This window comes from Heterocephalus glaber, unplaced genomic scaffold, assembly GCF_053883595.1.
Source record: "Heterocephalus glaber isolate CG9 unplaced genomic scaffold, H.glaber_assembly_v1.0 deba00000546, whole genome shotgun sequence".
Taxonomy (NCBI): Eukaryota; Metazoa; Chordata; class Mammalia; order Rodentia; family Bathyergidae; genus Heterocephalus; species Heterocephalus glaber.
In genome coordinates this window covers 36218096-36237165 of record NW_028258147.1, presented here as the reverse complement: position 1 = coordinate 36237165, position 19070 = coordinate 36218096, and the positions used below count along the sequence as shown (strand labels likewise).

Sequence of the window (19070 nt, the reverse complement as noted above, 5' to 3'; positions counted from 1 at the left end):
AGTTGACTGTAGATCCATGGATTTATTTCTTCATTCTGTTCTGTTTCATTGGTACCTGTCTATCTTTACACTAGTACCATCCTGTTTTAAATATCATAGCTTCACATTTCTTTTTAAATCAATTTCACTGTAGTATATTATATATAAAATCAAGTGTACTCATTTTAAGTGTGGATAGCTTTAAAATCTCAGAAGTGTATCTATTATAGTGGCTACCATAACTACCAAGATGTGGAGCATTCCCATCACCCTAAATGATTCCCTATGCCCCTTTGCTTGACCCTCATCCTCACTCCAAGTAAATATTGTTATGCTTTTTATCTTTATAGATTAATTTTATCTTTTTCTGGATCTCAAGTAGTTAGAATCATAAGTGGGTATGTTTTGTGCCTGACTTTTAATTTAGCAAAGTGTTATTGGGGATCACTTGTGTTAACTGTTGTCAACAATTCATATTTTTGTCATTGCTGAGTAGGTTTCCATTGAGGGATGTTTGAGTTGTTACTGGTCTAGGGTTTTATGAATACAACTGCTGAATAAAATTCTTATATAAGGTTGTTATGTAGACATATATTTTTGTTTCTTTTGTATAGATGTCTATAAGTAGAATTCTGGATCATAGGATGAATATATATTTCACTTTTAAAGGAACTGCTTAAGTGGCTCTCCAAAGTGGTTATAACATTTTACATTCCCACTAACAACGTGTAAATGTTCCAAATGCTTCACATCTTAACAACAATTTAACATTATCTCTTGTTTTTCTTTTACCCACTGTAGTGGGTATCTTTGAGTATCTCAGTGCAGATTTAATTTATATTTTTGTGACAAAGATGGTAAGCATCATTTCATATACATATTGACCATTCCTATTTCCTTTGTGAAGTATCTGATCAAAGTCTGCTCATTTTATGAAGTTGTTTGTCTTCTAAATATGGAGTGTAAGAGATCTTTACATCTTGATAGAAGTCCTTTGTCAAACGTGTATTGCCAATATTTTTCCCTGTTGTGGTTTGCCTTTTAATCTTCATAATAGTATATAGTGTTAAAGCAAAAATTTCACTAGAGAAAGTTGAGAAAGGTAAAGAAGTCCTTCTTCAAGGATACAGGATTAGAGGGCCAGAATATATGGCCAGAATTCAACTCTGCCGAAACAATGGGAGACAGAGGTTTTAAGAGGTAGGGTGTGGAATCATAGTCCATCCATGTTTACTAACTACTTCATCAACAGGAAGAGCACACTTTCTCATTCCTTCATTACAAGCAGTAATTTTACATCTTGAGACAAACTGGCCACCAAACTTAGACATCTGCTCTCAAGCAGAGGATGGTAGGAAGGGGCATCATCTTCCTTAATGATCACTCATCAGACTGAAGGATGTCAAGCTCTTTAAAAACACTGTCGTGTGATGTGAAAGTGATGAGAGGCCTTTAGACAGGGTTATATCTCAGAGGGACAAAGAAAGAATCTTCAAGGACATATTTTCTAAAATAATTGTTCTAAGAAAAGAGAAAAGAGAGACCTCTGCCTTTAAGCCATCAGGATTCTGTTAGGGCCAAGGTGAAGGCAGATCAGGAGCCCAGAGGAAGAAAGAAGCCTGTGTAAAGTTTATTCAAGCCGAGGGAAACATAAGTCCATCCTGGTCAATAGTAAAGGGCAGAAATGTTTAATTTTGATGCAGTCCAAGTTACCAATAATAATTCTTCGTGACTGGTGTTTTTGTCCCCAGAGAGAAAGGGTTTTTTTCATTTATATACTCAAAGGTCACAAAAAATTGTTCTCTATGCTTTAAGAATTTAATAATTTTTTCCTCTTACATTTAAGTCTTTAATTCCTTTGTCATTAATGTTGTATGGTATTCAATAAAGGTTGAAACATATTTTTTTCTTTCTATAGTGCTAATCTAATGTGTCTATATCATTTATTTAAAAAATATTTTCCTCCATTTAATTACCTTGATTCTTTTATGATGGATCAATTGCTAACTTATATGTGGAACTATTTCTAGAGTCACTATATTGTTCCATTGACAAGAGGAAATTATATGGATTGCTATAGCTCTAAATATAAAACATCTTGAATTCACATAATGTAGGCCCATCAAAATTTTTTTCTTATCCTTAAAAACTGTTTTTGCTATACTGGGATTCTGGTACTCCAATATAAATTGAAAAATCAACTGTTGATTTCTATAAAAAAAACAAGTTTAATTGAGATCGCATTGAATCTATAGATCAAACTAGGAAAGAGTTCATATCTTAATAATATTGAGTCTTAATAATATTGAGTCTTCCACTCTAAGAACATACTGGAGCTCTTCATTTATTTAAGTCTGCTTTAATTTCTGTCAGCAACATTTAGTGGCTTGCAGCATACAGGACTCACATATCTGTTACTGAATTATCTTTAATTGTGGTTGTAAATGGTGTTTTCTTATTCTCCAATTGTTCATTCTTAGTATGTGAAAATGCAGTTGAATTTTCAAAAGATTCATTGTGCATTGAATAACATCTCCTGAAAAAACTGTATCAGCCCAGAATTTCTAAATGTGACCTTATTTAGAATGAACGCCTTTGTTGACTTAATTAAAAGACTGAATAAAAAAGTCATCCTGGGCCCGGGGTTTGGCTCAGTGGTTCCTCTGCCTGCCTTGCAAGCTCAAGGTGCTGAGTTCGATCCCCAGTACCAAACAAACAAACAAACAAACAGACAAAAAAGGATCATACAAAAAAGTCATTCTGGATTTTGAGTGGGCCTTAAATACAAGGACTGATATCCTTATAAGAGAAGAAGATACAGAAACATATACACAGAGACAAAATCCACTTGAAAACATAGGCAAAGACTAAAGTTTTAGCTAGGACCAACAGCATCTTTCAGGGCCAAGGAAAGTTTCTTCCCTAAAGATTTTAGAGAAGATCATCCTGTGTTTTATCCAGCTCTCTAGTTACTTGTATATATAAGTCTTATGTGGTACCTTGGTACCACATTGCAAGTGTTTATTTGGTACGGTATTGCAACTGTTTATTTTGGCATGGGTACTGATTATCAATTTATTGTCTCACCTCCAAATTCACATTTCTGTATTCTGCATTTTTTTAATAAAACTAAAATATAAACATCTCTTTTATTAATGACTGGAAAACTGTTAGTCTTTGTTACTAGTAAGTGCTGGAGATACTGGGAGGAATACCACATAAAGGGTTCTCTTTTCCCAGTTCTAATGTGACTTTTTTCCTTCCTACTGGATGGCATGCAGCAGGATCAAACATACTCTACACTAAGTTTCTCTGACACTCCTGAAGCCAGCTCCCTGCCAAAAAGCTGGCTTCAGGAGTGTCAGAGAAACTTGGTGTAGAGTATGTTTGGCAGGAGGATTGCCGTGAGTTCAAGGCCAGCCTGAACCACGTAGCAAGACCTTGTCTCAAAAAAAGTATATAAAATAACATGATAAAATAACATGATAAAATGTTCAGTTTCTTTGTTCAAATTACCAGTGCCATGTCTGTCTTCTGATTGAATTTCATCTGTACACTTATACCAGAAAGTTTATTTTATTATATTGAGAATATTTTGAAGAAATAGATGTTTAATTAAACCTGTTTAAATAAGTTCAGGTGAAATCTTTATGACATAAAGCTCACAGCTTCTATTAGACAATTATTTGTTTATTGGAAGAGTTCCCAAGACACCATAGAAGAAAACCCTTGGTGGCATTAATTTCACTTTGTTACAGTTTATATCTAAAGCCTCATGCCTCAAAAGTGGGGCAATTGAAAAGTGATTGTATTATGGGGGTGATATAGCTCATTTGCTGTTAGAAGGTAGGTTCTGGTCAAAAGAGGTGGGTCACTGTGGGCGTGGCCTGAAAGGGTATGTTTACCTTTCCAGCTTCTTTAATTCTCTCTGCTTCCTGCCACTGTCATGTGAGTGGCTTTCCTCCACCCAGGATCTTCCATTATCCTGAAAACCATGAAAGAGTTGAAAATTCTAAAATCCTGAGCCAAAATAATCCTTCCTCCTGTAAGTTGCAGATGTCAGTTATTTTCTCCCAACAAAGAAAGTGACTAAGAAAGATTCTAGTACTAAATAAATTGGGTCATTGGTGGGATTATACCTAACTGTGTAGTTCAGAAGCCTTCGGAACTGGTGTGAGAGAGGAGTTTAAAAAGACTTGGAGATGTTGGGTAGAGAAAAAAGCCCCAGAATGGTGCAAGCTTGGCTTGATGGGAGATTCTGGTTGGAGCTCATAAGACCGAAATCCTGATAAAAAGGCAGCTGGTAAAGACCTAGCTCAGGAGATTTCAGTTGGAAAGAAGGACTCCTTTGGCAGTTGGACTGTAGGCTATATGTATTATATTCTGGCAAAAAGATTTGTCTACATTTTGCTCATGTCCTGAGACTTTGTAGGAAACTGAGATTAAAGATGGCAGACTAATCAGGCAAAGATTTCAAGACAGCCCAACATTCAGACTACAGCATGGGTATTGACAGGAGTTTTTAGCCAGCCTCACATTAAGAATTAAGAACAAATGACATAGCTGAGTGATTCTAAATGTTTTGAGTTTCATCAAAAAGAAGCTCCTTTGAAGTGGATGCCTACAAAGCTGAAGTAGAGAAGTGTTTGGTTGCTGAAAAAAGTAGCATTAAAAAGAAGCCAAGTACTTAGGATGCAGACAGTACAAAGGGTGCTTTCAGGGCATGAGAGAAGTCTGAAAGACCTTGCTCTTTGAAGACTCAAGGGCAGAAAAGTGAAATATTTTACTTTAAGAAGAGAGGCCCCAGGCACCCTGGTAGAGAAAGACCTCCTAGAAAATTGGCTTTCTGGAATTCAGTTCACTCCATCTGGGTGATTAAACATCTAAGAACTCAGAGGCCACTACAGCCATGATGCAAAAGGGCCTGGCTACTGTCAGAGTCAGCAGTAGACCTTGGTATCACTCATATGGCGCTGGCTTTATAGGCATACACTATGCATTAGCTAGGGGGTCATGGAGCATTTTAGATTTAAGAAGAAGGCCTGGGAGTCCAAGCAGTGTGCCCTGCAGCAGGCGGTGAATGAAGCTGTGAGAATGAAGCTGAAAATGCAGTGGAGACCCCAGGAAGTTGAAGTAGGTGGGAAGGAACATGAATGTCTGAGGAAAGCTGAAAGGATTGAGCAAACCCAGCCCAATACTGATGGCATGAGAGCTGCAACCAATGGCAATGCCATAGGAACAACCCAAACCCCTTGGAGTCTGCGTCTCATCACCAAAATTACCCTGGTTCCTGGACACCAATCTATAGGATTTAATGTTTACCTGCTGGGTTTCAGCCTTGCTTTGGTCCCCTTTTTTCTTAATCCTCCTATCACTTCCTTTTAGAAGGGAAATGTTTGCCCTATGCCATTGTATGTCAGCAGTGTTTAACTTTCTTTTGACTTTTACAGGGGTTCACAGCTCAATGCTGGAACTCTTAGAACTATGGAAACTCTTACAGATGGACAAAATGCATTGTTCATAAGGGGATAAGCCTGAACCTTTTGAAGGCCAGGGGCAGAATATTATAGCTTATATTTAAATGTCCAAGAACCTCATGCATTCATAAGTAGAAGATTATTGGATTATGAGTCCTTATAGCTGACTTGCTTTTAGAAGGTGGGGTCTGGACAGAAGAGATGAGTCACTGGGGTCATGAACTAGCAGGGTTTGTCTCCCTCCCTGCCTCCTCTCTCTCATTCTCTTGCTACTCATCCCCCAGGTTATGAATAGCTCTTCTCTATCATGTCCTTCTGCCATGCTGTCTCTTCTTTGGAGCCTGCTTGGCTATGGACTAAAACCTCCACAAACTATGAGACAAAATAAATCACTCCTCCTTTAAATTGGGGGATGTCAGGTATTGTGTCTCAGCAGCAATAAAAGTTTCTAATACATACCTTAAGCCACACTACATAAAAAGTGTTTGTGCACCCTTAGGTAAACATCTCCCTTTTAACTGTAAGATCTCAACTATCCCCTGGTGTGGCTGAGTATTAGAGCAAGTGTCCATGCACATGATCAGCAACGTAGAAGGATATCACTCCAGATGCGATCATGAGCATAATCCCAAATTCACTCACTGAAAGATAAATCAAAATCTTGAATGGAAAGCAACACTTATGGAGGGTCCTAAAACAAGTACCACCTATCTTCTCCTCTGGAATCTTTAAAATTTATCACACAGTTATAACAGATCATCCAAGGGAGCAGCCTACTGACAGAACGTCATTGTCTTTGGCAAAATGAAGTGCTGTATTGTCATTAGAGACCTTCCATGGAAAAAGTTTATAAGGAGCTCTATGAAGCTCAGCATTTTTGGTGAGAACATTGTTAACTCTGGCACACAGCATCTCTCTCTTTTTTTCAGTATAACATACAGTTGTATCTTTCTTGGAAAACATGTATGACCTGGAAAACAAGACTGGTCCTATTGTCATATTATTTTGCATTCACAGCTAGAAATTTTAAAAGACAAGTGTAGATCAACATTGGTAATATTGCATGCAGGACTTAGAAGAGTGTATTTTTCATCTTGAAGAGCATGCATGAACTAACCTACTGGAAGTCACTTTGCTTTCTTTCCTTTATTTTACTATGTCTTGTTTTTCTTATTTTGTTAACTCAATTCATTCTGCTATTCCATATTATTGTTACTTTAGAAAAAATAAAATGGAAATAAACTCAAAATTCTACTCCACTAGCCTGTGGACTGGTGATTTCTTTCATTATGGACTAAATGAAGCAAAACTGCCCCTTGTGCTCTGGCTACAAAAAAATTCATTCATAAGCACACAGAAAAGAACAAATTCACAGCTACTTTAGGCTAAACTTATTGCCAAAAACACTGGTGTTAACGCAGAAAAAGCATTTGACGAAATCCAACATGCATTTATGATAAAAAAAATTGGAATAGATGGTCTCTACCTCAAACTGATAGAAGCCATCTATGAAAAACCAACAGCCAATATCTTACTCAATGGTCAAAAACTGAAATCCTTCACACTAAAATCAGGAACAAGACAAGGATGTCCACTATCATCACTCTTGTTCAATATAGTTCTGGAAACATTAGTCATGGCAATTAGACAAGAGAAAGAAATAAAAGGAATAAAGATAGGAAATGAAGAAGTCAAATAGTCATTATTTGCAGATGACATGATACTCTATATAGAAAACTCCAACAACTCCACCAAAAGTCTTCTAGACTTAATAACCAAATCCAGTCAAGTAGCTGGTTACAAGGTCAACAAACAAAAATCAATAGCTTTCCTCTACATCAATGACAGACTGAGAGAGATATAGGGCAAACAATTCCTTTCACAATAGCATCCAAAAAACTGAAATACCTAGGAATCAACCTAAAGAAAGAAATCAAAGACCTCTTCTCTGAAAACTATAGCAGTCTGAAAAGAGAGATTGAAGATGACATCAGAAAATGGACAGACATCCCCTGCTCCTGGGTAGGAAGGATTAATATAGTGAAAATGGCCATACTTCCAAAACTGCTATACAGATTTAATGCAATTCCAATTGAGATCCCAGCAGTATACTTCATGGACTTTGAGAAAACAATCCAAAAGTTCATTCGGAACAAGAAGAGACCCGGAATAGCAAAAGTAATTCTAGGTAACAGAGACATGGAAGGGAGTATCGCAATCCCTAACCTGCAACTATACTACAAAGCTACTGGGATAAAAACAGCATGGTATTGGCAAAGAAAGAGATCTGAGGACGAGTGGAACAGGTTAGAAGATGCAGAAACAACACCAGACACACTCAGCCATCTCATCTTTGATAAAGGAGTCAAACACCCTCACTGGGGGAAAGATAGCCTCTTTAATAGATGGTGCTGGAAAAATTGGGCTTCAGCTTGCCGAAGATTCAAACTAGACTTGTATCTCTCACCATGCACTAAACTAAAATCAAAATGGATTAAAGATCTAAAGATTAAAATAGAAACTCTGAACCAGTTGGAACAGAGGTTAGGTAGAACCCTTGAAGACATCAGTGTAGGAAAAGATTTTATGAACAAAACCTCAGTTGCCCATGAACTAGCATAAACAATCAACAAGTAGGATCTCTTCTTATTAAAAAGCTTCTGCACAGCAAGAGAAACCACCAGCAGTGTGAAGAGACAACCCACACTGTGGGAAAAAATCTTCACCTGCTCTTCCTCAGACAAAGGTCTACTATCTCAAATCTATAAAGAACTTAAAAAGATCAGACCTCCCAAATTTAAAGACCCAATCCAAAACTGGGCATCTGAAATGAACAGACATTTCTCAGACAAACAAGTAGAAATAGCCAATAAATACATGAAAAAATGTTCAATATCACTGGTCATTCAAGAGATGCAAATGAAAACAACACTGAGATTCCACTTCACTCCAGAAAGAATGGCTGCTATCATGAAATCAACCAATAACAAATGCTGGCAGGGCTTTGAGGAAAGAGGAACACTGCTCCACTGTTGGTGGGAGTGTAGACTGGTGCAAGCACTGTGGAAATCAGTATGGAGATACCTCAAAGAACTAGGACTGGAAGTCCCATTTGACCCTGCTATTCCACTGCTGGGGATCTTCCCCAAAGAATTAAAAGAATCATACCACAGTGATATATGTGTACCCATGTTCATAGCAGCACAGTTTCTGATAGCTAAAACTTGGAAACAGTCCAAATGCCCATCAACTAGAGACTGGATAAAGAAAATGTGGTTTTTTAATAAAATGGAGTACTACTCAGCCATCAAAAATGAGAAATTAGAGACATTTATAGCTAAGTAGATGCACATTGAGGTGATACTCTTAAGTGAAATAAATAGGGCACACATGTATAAATACTGAATAGTTTTTCTGGTGTGAGAAACTGAAAGTGTATATAAGGACTAAAATGTATAATAGGTAATGTGAAATAGGAAGAAAAGGGGCAAAGGGGAAGGAAGTGGGAGGGGTAGGGGAAAGGATAGAAGGGAATGGGATTAATATGAGAAAATGGAAAAATAGGAACAAAATCTTTGTAAATAGGGAGGAATGGAGGGGTTGAAGGGAGGGCTGGGCAAGGGTGAAAAATAAGAACCAAGAGAGATTATGTAAAGGTGCAAATTTCCAATGATGAATGTCATTATATTGTATACCTAAAATGTACCAATTATTGGAATGAATAATCGATAATGTAAAAATAGGAATAAAGGGTCCAAAGGGGTAGGGGTAGTGGGAGGCACAGGGGAAAGGAAAGAAGGGAAAGGAAAAATGCTGAGAAATGGAAAAAATTGAAATGAAGTCTTTGTAAATAGGGAAGGGTGGAGGGGGTGAAGGGAGGGCTAGGAATGGGGAAAAAATAAGGCCCAAAATACATTATGTAAAGGTACAATTCCCAATGAGAAATGTAATTGTGTTGTATACCTAAAATGTACCAGTAAAAGAATTTAACAAAAAAAAAAAAACACTGATCTGAAAAAAGAAAAAAATATTAAATTTTTTTTCTAAAATTTTAAAAAGTAAAACCAAATTTACATTTATTCTTTTTATAGAAATGATATTACAAAATTGTTACAATTCAAAAATAATAAAAATGAAGGCTATATGGAAAGTTTATATAGGCAGTTTATTAATATTTTGGTACAAGTTTGGAAATTTCTATATTACAATTTTAATCCAGGTATGGTGGTACATGCTTGTAATCTCTGTACTCAGGAGGCTGAGGCAGGATGACACTGCAAATTCAAGGCCAGCCTAGGCTACATAGTGAATTCAAGACCAGCCTGAGCTACATATCAAGACTGTTTCAAAAAAGAAAGAACCATAAAAAGTTTTTAAATGCTTATTACAAATGCTTATTATAAAAACTCAAAGAGACTGTACAATTGTATTTTGTCATTGAGATTCCCTAAGCATGAAATGTATTTCTGAGTATGTGTGGATATAGTGGATCTACTGCATATAGAATTTAGAGGATAAGTTCTCTTTATGAAAAATAATACAGAACTGGGTATACAAATATTGACAAGAAAGGGAATTGTTCTAGGATAAATAAAAGCTTTTTCATGATAATTCACATGACTGGTACTTATTTTGGCTTGCATGCAATGGAAGATCTACCACATTTTTACTCCAAGAAAACTATTGATGATGCTGTAACTATAAATATATGCAAGAGTTCTATCAGACTAAGACAAAAATAGAATTTAAAACCTAAAGCACAATATATGTTTGACATAGGTACTACATACAAAAAGACATGAAAACACGAATTAATGCTAATACAAGCTACCATTACAAATGTTTCCTCCTACTGGTCATAAAAAGTAGCAAAGCATTGATTTATGATACTATATTGCTAACTAGAGAAATTCAAGTGTAGCTTAGCAGCATGCTTCATTTTACTTCTTGCTATGATTTTTGCTTTAGTAAGACAAGGATTATAGTACAAAAAGACAAGTAAATGTTTACAAATCTATTTCAAGAGACCTGGATTCTAATTCTGAGTCTTCCAAGTCACCCCGAATAGGTCACAACTGTAGACCTTAGTTTGCTTCTACATGGCAGACAGCGGTAGTCCTGGGCATAATTAAGGAACCTTGAGCTGGTGCTATCCATACAGTCAATGAGCGATTACTGAACACCTGCCATGTCTCTGGTAGGCATTGAAGCTATAATAAATATGTATCCTGTCTTCATGGATCAATAAGGTATCACCTACCCTCTCAGTCATATGTTCATTTACGAGGTTATCTAAATTTCTATCAAATTTTAGGTATAAAATTTTAAGGAGCATTATTATAGGCATGTAAATAAATCTCAAATTACCTCTATAGAGTTATTGAAACACAACATCCATCATAACTTATTACTTCAACAAAAACCAAAAATTGTGCACTAACATCTAATTGTACTCATTTTTATCACTCTTTCCTTTAATGGCCTTCCCAACTTTAAAACACTACCATTCCTCTCAGAACAAACCTGCTGGTTTCCTTTTCTCTTTTTTTAGCTAAATAAGATAGATTCTTAATATTCATGTTAACACTTCTTTCTATGTATAAAATGATTAGAATCTTATAGGGATTCCATAACTCTGGAACTATGTTTCAGTCCATGTGCATTATTTGTACCCAATCTTATATTCAAGAAAACGTCATACATCAACATTTTTCAATAGTCATACCTCGGTATTCATCATTGCAGTAAGTCCCTGACTTATGAAGATTGGAGTGGCCAACTTTCACAGGTGTACTGTATAAGACTCACTTTGTCAGCTTAGGAGCAAATCTGACTTATGAACAATTCTCCAGATCATAAGTTGAGGACTTCATTCCTAAATTCATGACAAGTGCCCAAACAAATGAGTACTGAACAAATTTTTCTCCGTAAGATGTAAAATAATTAAAAACAACATTTTTGTGCATGTTTGCTGTATGTAATATTTACATTCCTTGTGTGGAGTTGGTACACGTATACAACACATCCCAATTTCCTTTTTATCCCCCTTCCTTCCTTCCCCCCTCCCTCCATCTTTTGATCCCCCTCCCCTTTGAGAACAATCTATCTCCCTACTTCCTTTTATCTGTTTTACTTTGGTCTTTACTTTTACTAAAAAAAAAGGTAAGAAGATCAAGAGATGAGTGGTGGGTGATGGCAAAAGGGAGGGACAGGAAAGAGGATACAAAAAGAATTAAGATGTGTATGCACATGTACCAACTTCCCACAAGGAATGTAAACATTATGTACTACACACATGTACTAATACACTAAAATAAAATTTTAAAAATACTTCCACCCCTAGCTCAAAAAAATCTCATTAATTATTTACAAAAGAGTAAAAGAAGTAACTTGTGAAAGTTCCCTAGAACTTCCCCATTATCTTGAGCTAATATAAGCCTTTTACACTTAGGGGTATGGCTCTTAATTTTTCTGCAACACGTGATTAACACTTCAAATGCCAAGAGTACCAGACAGTGATGTTGAATACATGGAGATTCTGTGGAGTTCCAGAGCTACTTGAGACTGATGCAAGACCTGAGAGCTGAAATAGTTTTTCTGGTCAAAATGAGATGAGTACTGAGTTCTGGTTGTACTTGCTTTTAGGTAAAGTGTGTGTGTGCTGGGGGGGCGGGGGGGGTTAAAATAAAGAGAATCCATGTGTAAAATACTTGCCATAAAAATGAGTTGGCCTCCAGGGGAATGGGGAAAAAATAAGAACCAAGATACATTATGCAAAGGTACAAGATCCCAATGATGAATGTAACTGTATTGTGTACCTAAAACGCACCAATAAACTTAATGGAAAAAAATAGAATGACTATCTGAATACAGATACAACTAAATGAAATTAATTCATTGGTAAGATTGGTGGTAAGATTAAAACAGAAAGAAAATGCAACCAGGCTTTCATTTTCCCCTCTTCATTTAGGGGCTTGAAAAGATGAAGAGAAAGGCAAGAAGCTTTCTGGAAGCTCAGTGATGTTTTCACGATCTTAGTGAGTCCAGAAAAGATAAAGCCCAACATCTACAATTCGAGAAGTGATTTCTATGAAGTTATTGAAATATCCTGTAGCACAAGACACATGTTATGCATTTTGCAATGTACAGCCTTCTCCTGCTGCAGAAAGCCTTCTTCGTCCCCCAGGCCCCAAAATGTCCTGACAGCCAGCTCAAAGGACAGAATGGACTGCCTGACCAATCATACCCTGGGAATATTTATGTAACTTCTTGATGGCAGCAAAATACTGATACAGAAGATAAAATAATGGAAGCTAGCTGACTTAAACCTCATGTAATCCCTGCCATCTCCTACATCACAAGGTAAGATTAGTAATAAAAATTCTTTAACAGTTGGCAGTTATCTGAAAGCCTCCATTTTTCTTCTAAGCAAACTGTCAAATTTAGAAAATGTATGATCTGATCTACAAAAGATATTACCTTCAAGTCCTTGACCAATTTAATAAACATTACAGACAACTGTTATTGCAGTTTTTATTTCATTTTTATTGTCTTTAGCTGAGTTACTTCTCAGAGAGGTTCACATGGTGAATGGTTAGTTGACTGTTACACAAAATGATAATTGCACCTGATGAGTCCACGGCTCAAGAAATGCTTCTTTTTCTTTTTCCTTCTGTCTTTTGAGTGATTGCCATTCCAATTGCAAAAAGAGCATATTTTTCTTTTGTGTGTGTACGTGTGTTGCACACACCTGAATGTGTATGTGTATATATATATATATATATTTTTTTTTTTTGTCATTTATATATGGCAAAAATAAGACAATCACAAACCCTGTGAAATTTTTCTGTTTTTATCGATCAGGAAATAAAGAATCTTCTATCTCTTTTGTGTGGACTAAGAAGAATATTATGTAGAGCTCTGGGCCAGATGAAGTGATTTTCAAACTTTACTACCTCACATGAACAAAGAAGATTTGCGGTTATATTCAGAGACTATAAAGGCTCAGCCCTTATGCAAATATATAACTATTATATGTATATATATATATATCTTTGATAAAAACTTGATCATTATTAGGATGCCTGCTTTTTTACATTTAACAACTTTCATATAACCCAATTCCTTTGATGCACTGCAATGTGAATATACCAGTCTTGAGTCAAAAGTTGGTTTTGGGGCCAGGGATTTAGCTCAGTGGTTCCGCTGCCTGCCTTGCAAGCAGAAGGATCCGCGTTCGATCCCTGGTACCAAAAAAAAAAAAAAAGTTGGTTTTGCAGTCATGAATCTACTTAAGATTCTCTTTCCAGAACTCATATAGTTTTATATATTGGGATCCTTTCAAGATGTAAGACACAGTGAAATGGAGCATCACTCCATTATATTTAAGAATCCTTCAATGTAACACAGCAAATCTATGATAGGTGAAAACATGGAGAAATGCTATTAATTTATATTTTAGCGAATCACATGTGGCCTAGAAAAAACAATGGTCCAGACATAATAAAAATACAGATGATCAGAACCACTGTAAAAATTTAAATATGAGAGTTCAGTTTAAAAAATCCACCAAAACAATGACTCTTTCTCTTTATGATCTTCAAATACTGGACTCTTAATGTCAACCTTCAAAAAAACATACACAGAGGAACTGTAGGTTCACTCAAAAATCAACAATATTTCTTTTTTAAAAATCAAAACTTATAGTTGTCTCTAGGGCACAAAAATTAAAGATAAAAAGTCTGTTTCTGTTTTGTATTTTGTTCACAGTGATCTATTTTGGCTCAGTAGGCAAGAAATAAAAAAACAGTAAAAGCTTAATTTAAGCCTCTCAATAAATATGGAATTTTAAACATCCAATAATAATCCACTCAATTCAAACCAAAATCATAATATTCAAAACATTTTAAACTTTAAATTTCAGATCTAGAAAAAATTGAATTGCCAACATAGAAAACGTTAATGTTGTGTACCTATTAATGATTAGAATAACCACTGTGTAGAGGTCCAGAAATCTGAGTGCTGTGGACTCAGGGATTTATTACAGAGCTCAGACCTTACCTAACTGTGGAATAAGATAAGGAAACAAAGGCCAGAAGGGTTGGGTGATCAGTTCCACTAAATAGGAAAGGGGCCTATGGATGCTTGTTGATTCTGCCTTTTTTGGGTGAACCCAAAGTCATTGTATGTCAGCCAAAGGGCCCACAGTCAAAAAATTAAAGCTAAATATAAAAGTGGTAGAATAAAATAAATTGAAACCTGCAAAGATAAAGTTAAATCAGTGAAGCCACTAGCCATCTGAACACTATCTTCAATCACACAGTGACCCACAGTTGAAGCTGTATATGTGACTGGCCTTGGGCTCAGAAGCTGAAAAAGGCAATCTAAATGTGTGAGCGTATCAACCTCATCACCTTATTAGATGTACTGTGGTATAAATTACTCACTGTTAATGCATTCTATAATAGATAGTAAAAGAATAGAAGAGGAAGGAATGGAAAAGAATTGTTTAATCTATACACATATAAATTTATGAGGTGTGATAGAAAAATATACTGAATGTTTAAATTTTTTCAAAACCATACTATAATAAAAGGTATATTGTCATTAAGTCCCGCAAAATATTCTCTTTCACTTTAAACAAACTTATTCCATCTTTCTTGCCAGTTTCTGAAGCAGCTCTGAAAGTTCTTTTGTATCTTTAGTTGTGCAGTTTACTTGGCTGCCTCAGTGTCCTGACTCAATTCAAAACATTTACCCTTCCGGGTCATTTTGACTCTGGAGAAGAGCCAAAAGTTAGAAGTGCAAGATCTAGTTTAAGATAAAGACACACCACAATATTTTTACAACCTGGCCTTTCCATTGGGTAGAACTTCCCAGCAGAATTCACAGTTTTTTATCTCAACTCATAAAGGCACTTAAGAAAGAGGAATTCCAGAACTGCTTCAGAAAGTGGCAAGAACAATAAGTGTGTTCAAAATGAGGTGGGGTATGTTAGGGGGACTAATATCAATGTGTCTTTTACCGTAATGATTTTTTAAATTTACACACACACAACATACGTTTTGATCAGCCCTTGTATATATACTAATGAATTTGTATCAAAATCACTAAGAAATTATCATAACCATTATAGCTCTCATTTTTAACTGTGCAAATGGTTACAGCTGGTATTCCAACTTCCCTCTTCTACTAACCTTTCATTATACATTTCCTTTGCCCTCTGAAACAATTTGGTTACTCAAGTGTCTCTGCTTGGTGAGGTTGCCTAAACTATCAATCCTGAAATATCTGAGACATTTGTATTAGACACTAAGTGAAGTGTCATTTGTATTAGATTACCGTAGTTTTCTATCAATTCTTTATCAGAGGTCATGAGTGTAGCAAGAAGCTACACTAAAGATATGCGTATTCCTGACATAATCTTCTTAAATCCCTCACAGTACAGTAGAAACACATTATCTTTTGGATAATCCAGAGAAACAACCAGGACCAGTGCAGGTCTCTCTTCTTTGCCTGTACATTTCCCCATAGGAAAAGCCCAAAGGGGTTAGTCTCAATGTCCAGGTTAAGGGAACCCATTCAGTAGTTCCTGGTAAAAGCATAATTCCCTAGGGATCTAAAATCTCTGAACCAGCAAAACCTAAATCCCTGGAACTGGAAGCCCAAATTTTGCTAGTGGATCAGTAAGGACACTGTGATAGGACCCACACCCACTTTTATTCTTTGATTCTAAAAACCATGAATCATGGCTCTGGGAGAAATAGGGCCTGTACTGGACACTGAGTTGGAGCACATACCACATTCTGTACAGTACTGTCCTTACCCAAGATCATGTTGCCATCTAGCTGGTACTGAAATAAAGATCTTAAAAGACCATTCCATCACTCTATTGGATTCCCACTATTATAAATGTTTTTAAAAAGATATTTTCCAAGTAAATGGAAATATACCAAGGCATTGGGATATTTCAACTTACTAAAACACACACACACACACACACACACACACACACACTTCTGGAAAAGCAGCTAGAACTAGAGGAACCACATGGATAATTATATGACAATCAACACTCACTCCAAGATCCATCTGTACTGCACAAGCCAAAAGACAAGTTGAATGGAAATGGAAGTCATCATTTCTCAAGTCCACAATGGTAACTATAATTTCTATGAATTTAATCTAATTTAATTTAATCTAATGAATTTCAGTCATTTCAAGTCTGTGATATTATTGTATTTAAATATTAGATAAATATATCTAAATATATTTTTCTAAATATATATAAAATTTTAATTTTAATTTTAAAATTTATCTAAATATATATTGATCTAAATATATAAATATATCTAAATATAAAAATATCTAAATATAGAATATTTAGATAAATATTCTACTGAACTTTTCCACTTAAATATTCCACTTAACCTTTCTTTATAAAAATTCCCACCATTCCATGGGTGGAGGAACTAATGTGGGGACTCTGACATTTACTGTGTAATCCTGTTCCAAATATACATATTCCCAAACGGGAGAAATCACAGAATGGATTCAGGGATCCATAACTACATTCAGATCTAAGTAAAATCTTCATTGATTACCTTACATCTATAACTTCTTCTCAGACAATGGGCTTACAGTGGCATTTTGGATTTCTGGGAATAGCTGTCAGGTATGAGACCATTGCCAAATAATTCCCCAAACACTGGCTATTTTACCTTCTTCGATTTACCACCCTGGTCAATAGACACCTCTGAGAAATGTTAAAAAGATTTCCAGTATAAAATGATTGCTGCCTTAAAGCTTCCTTCTTCATCGCTTCTCAGCCTTTTGGCTAAGATCAAGTGTAGTATCTGTTCTTAGCAGTTTAAAGCATACTTCTTCAAAGGGATTTGCTATTCTCTTTACTCAAGGAACTCTAGGTAAAAATTAATTTCTATTTGGGAATTGATTAAGAGGGCAATATTCCATCGCTGTCATTCATAGCAGACATTTTTCTAAGACCTACAGTTTGTCAGTTAAATTCAAGTAAGATTGCAAGAGGCTAAATAAATATTTTCACTTTACAGTTACCAAGATCATCAAAGATCTGTCTCTGTATGTCAAATACCAATCGCTCCTTTGCTCTGCTGTCTGACATGGTTACTATGTCCTCCTAACTTCTTGCAATTAAAAGCAACCTTTTGGTCTCTGTCTCCCAAGGATGCCATTATCTTCTTTGAATTCATGAACTCCAGTTTGATGACAGATTTCCCACTGTCATCTTGACCTACAAAGAATAGCCAGTGAAGAGTTTTCTAAAACATTGAGCTTTTTTACAAATATCCCTTACCTCTTTGGTGAAGAAAGTATTCTCTCTTTTTAAACTTTGATGAAGACAGTGTTCCTTGGTCCCCAAGAAGGTATATAGTTCAGCATTGGTCACACAAGTCTCATATAACAAATCCACTCTTGTGTTCCAACCTTCCTAAGGCTTTGGATACCTTCCTTACAATGCACCAAAAAGCTTCTGAAATTTCAACTTCAATTGGTCAAATTCATTCTGGGGTCCCTGTTTTAGTAAACTAATCAAGAAAACTCAGTCATCTTAGTTTATAAGATAAAACATTGATTTCAGAAACTCTTTTTGGCCCATCCATATGAAACAGTTCTGCACAACCAAGCTTATATTTTCCCACACTGTTCCAACTACCTTAGGATCCATTCCTGGAAATGTGTCCCATGACTCTGTTAACACAAGTTGATAAAATCTTGCAATTACCGGTATGTGTATAAAACTATTACATCTGTCGCATTTCATAATTAACTACCAGGAGTAGCCCCGGGATTTTAGTTTTGTTATAGATCTAGAAAATAGTACAAAGAAGTAGGCCCTGAGAAGGAACAGCAGTAACTTGCAAAGTTTTTCCTGAAGACCAGGCTTCACATTTTCAGATATATGGAGAAAGGATGAAGAGTTTTTTCAGGCAAAGACACACAGCAGAACTGAAGGGTCCCACATCTCCAGCTTTATCAGAATCTGTCCATATGTCACTAGATCAATATTTATGGTTTCCACTTCTTCTAAATTAATGTACTAACACTAACATAAGAAACTGCAAGATTATGAATTTAATTTGCTTTGAAATTCAGGCAACTTTAGGACGGGGCTTTAGAAATTATTTTCAGGGACCTCAGCCCTATGATTTGCAGCACAGAAAAGTTAATTTTTAGGTAGTAATACAAGCATTCTAACCCAATTTTTGAATTTTGAGACTTAAGGCCACCATTCTCTTAAAAAAAAACTCTTCTATAGACTTAGACATAGCTGAAATACAGCGTTATATGGTTTGTTTGTTTGTTTGACTAAAATTTCACTAGCAAGCACTAGTCTACCCAAGCCCCTGTCTCCTTACAGATACTTAATCATTGTTGGGTACAGGTGATCATTTAAGTTACTATTTTGCTATTGATGTTATGTCATGTACTACCAGGTCCCCTTTACCACTGGAAACTGGGTCATTTATGATTCAAAATTCATCATATTAGAACACTTCTGGTCAATCCAGAACCAACAGAGAGATGTATACTCTCAAGTTTCTGTTTCTAGGGAGGAATTAAAAAACACACAGT

General features: G+C 35.8%; 1 pseudogene; it reads left to right on the top strand.

Moving 5' to 3' along the window:
- Window positions 1-17272: 17272 nt before the first annotated feature.
- Window positions 17273-17475, top strand: LOC147829680 (U2 spliceosomal RNA; annotated as a pseudogene).
- Window positions 17476-19070: the final 1595 nt, after the last annotated feature.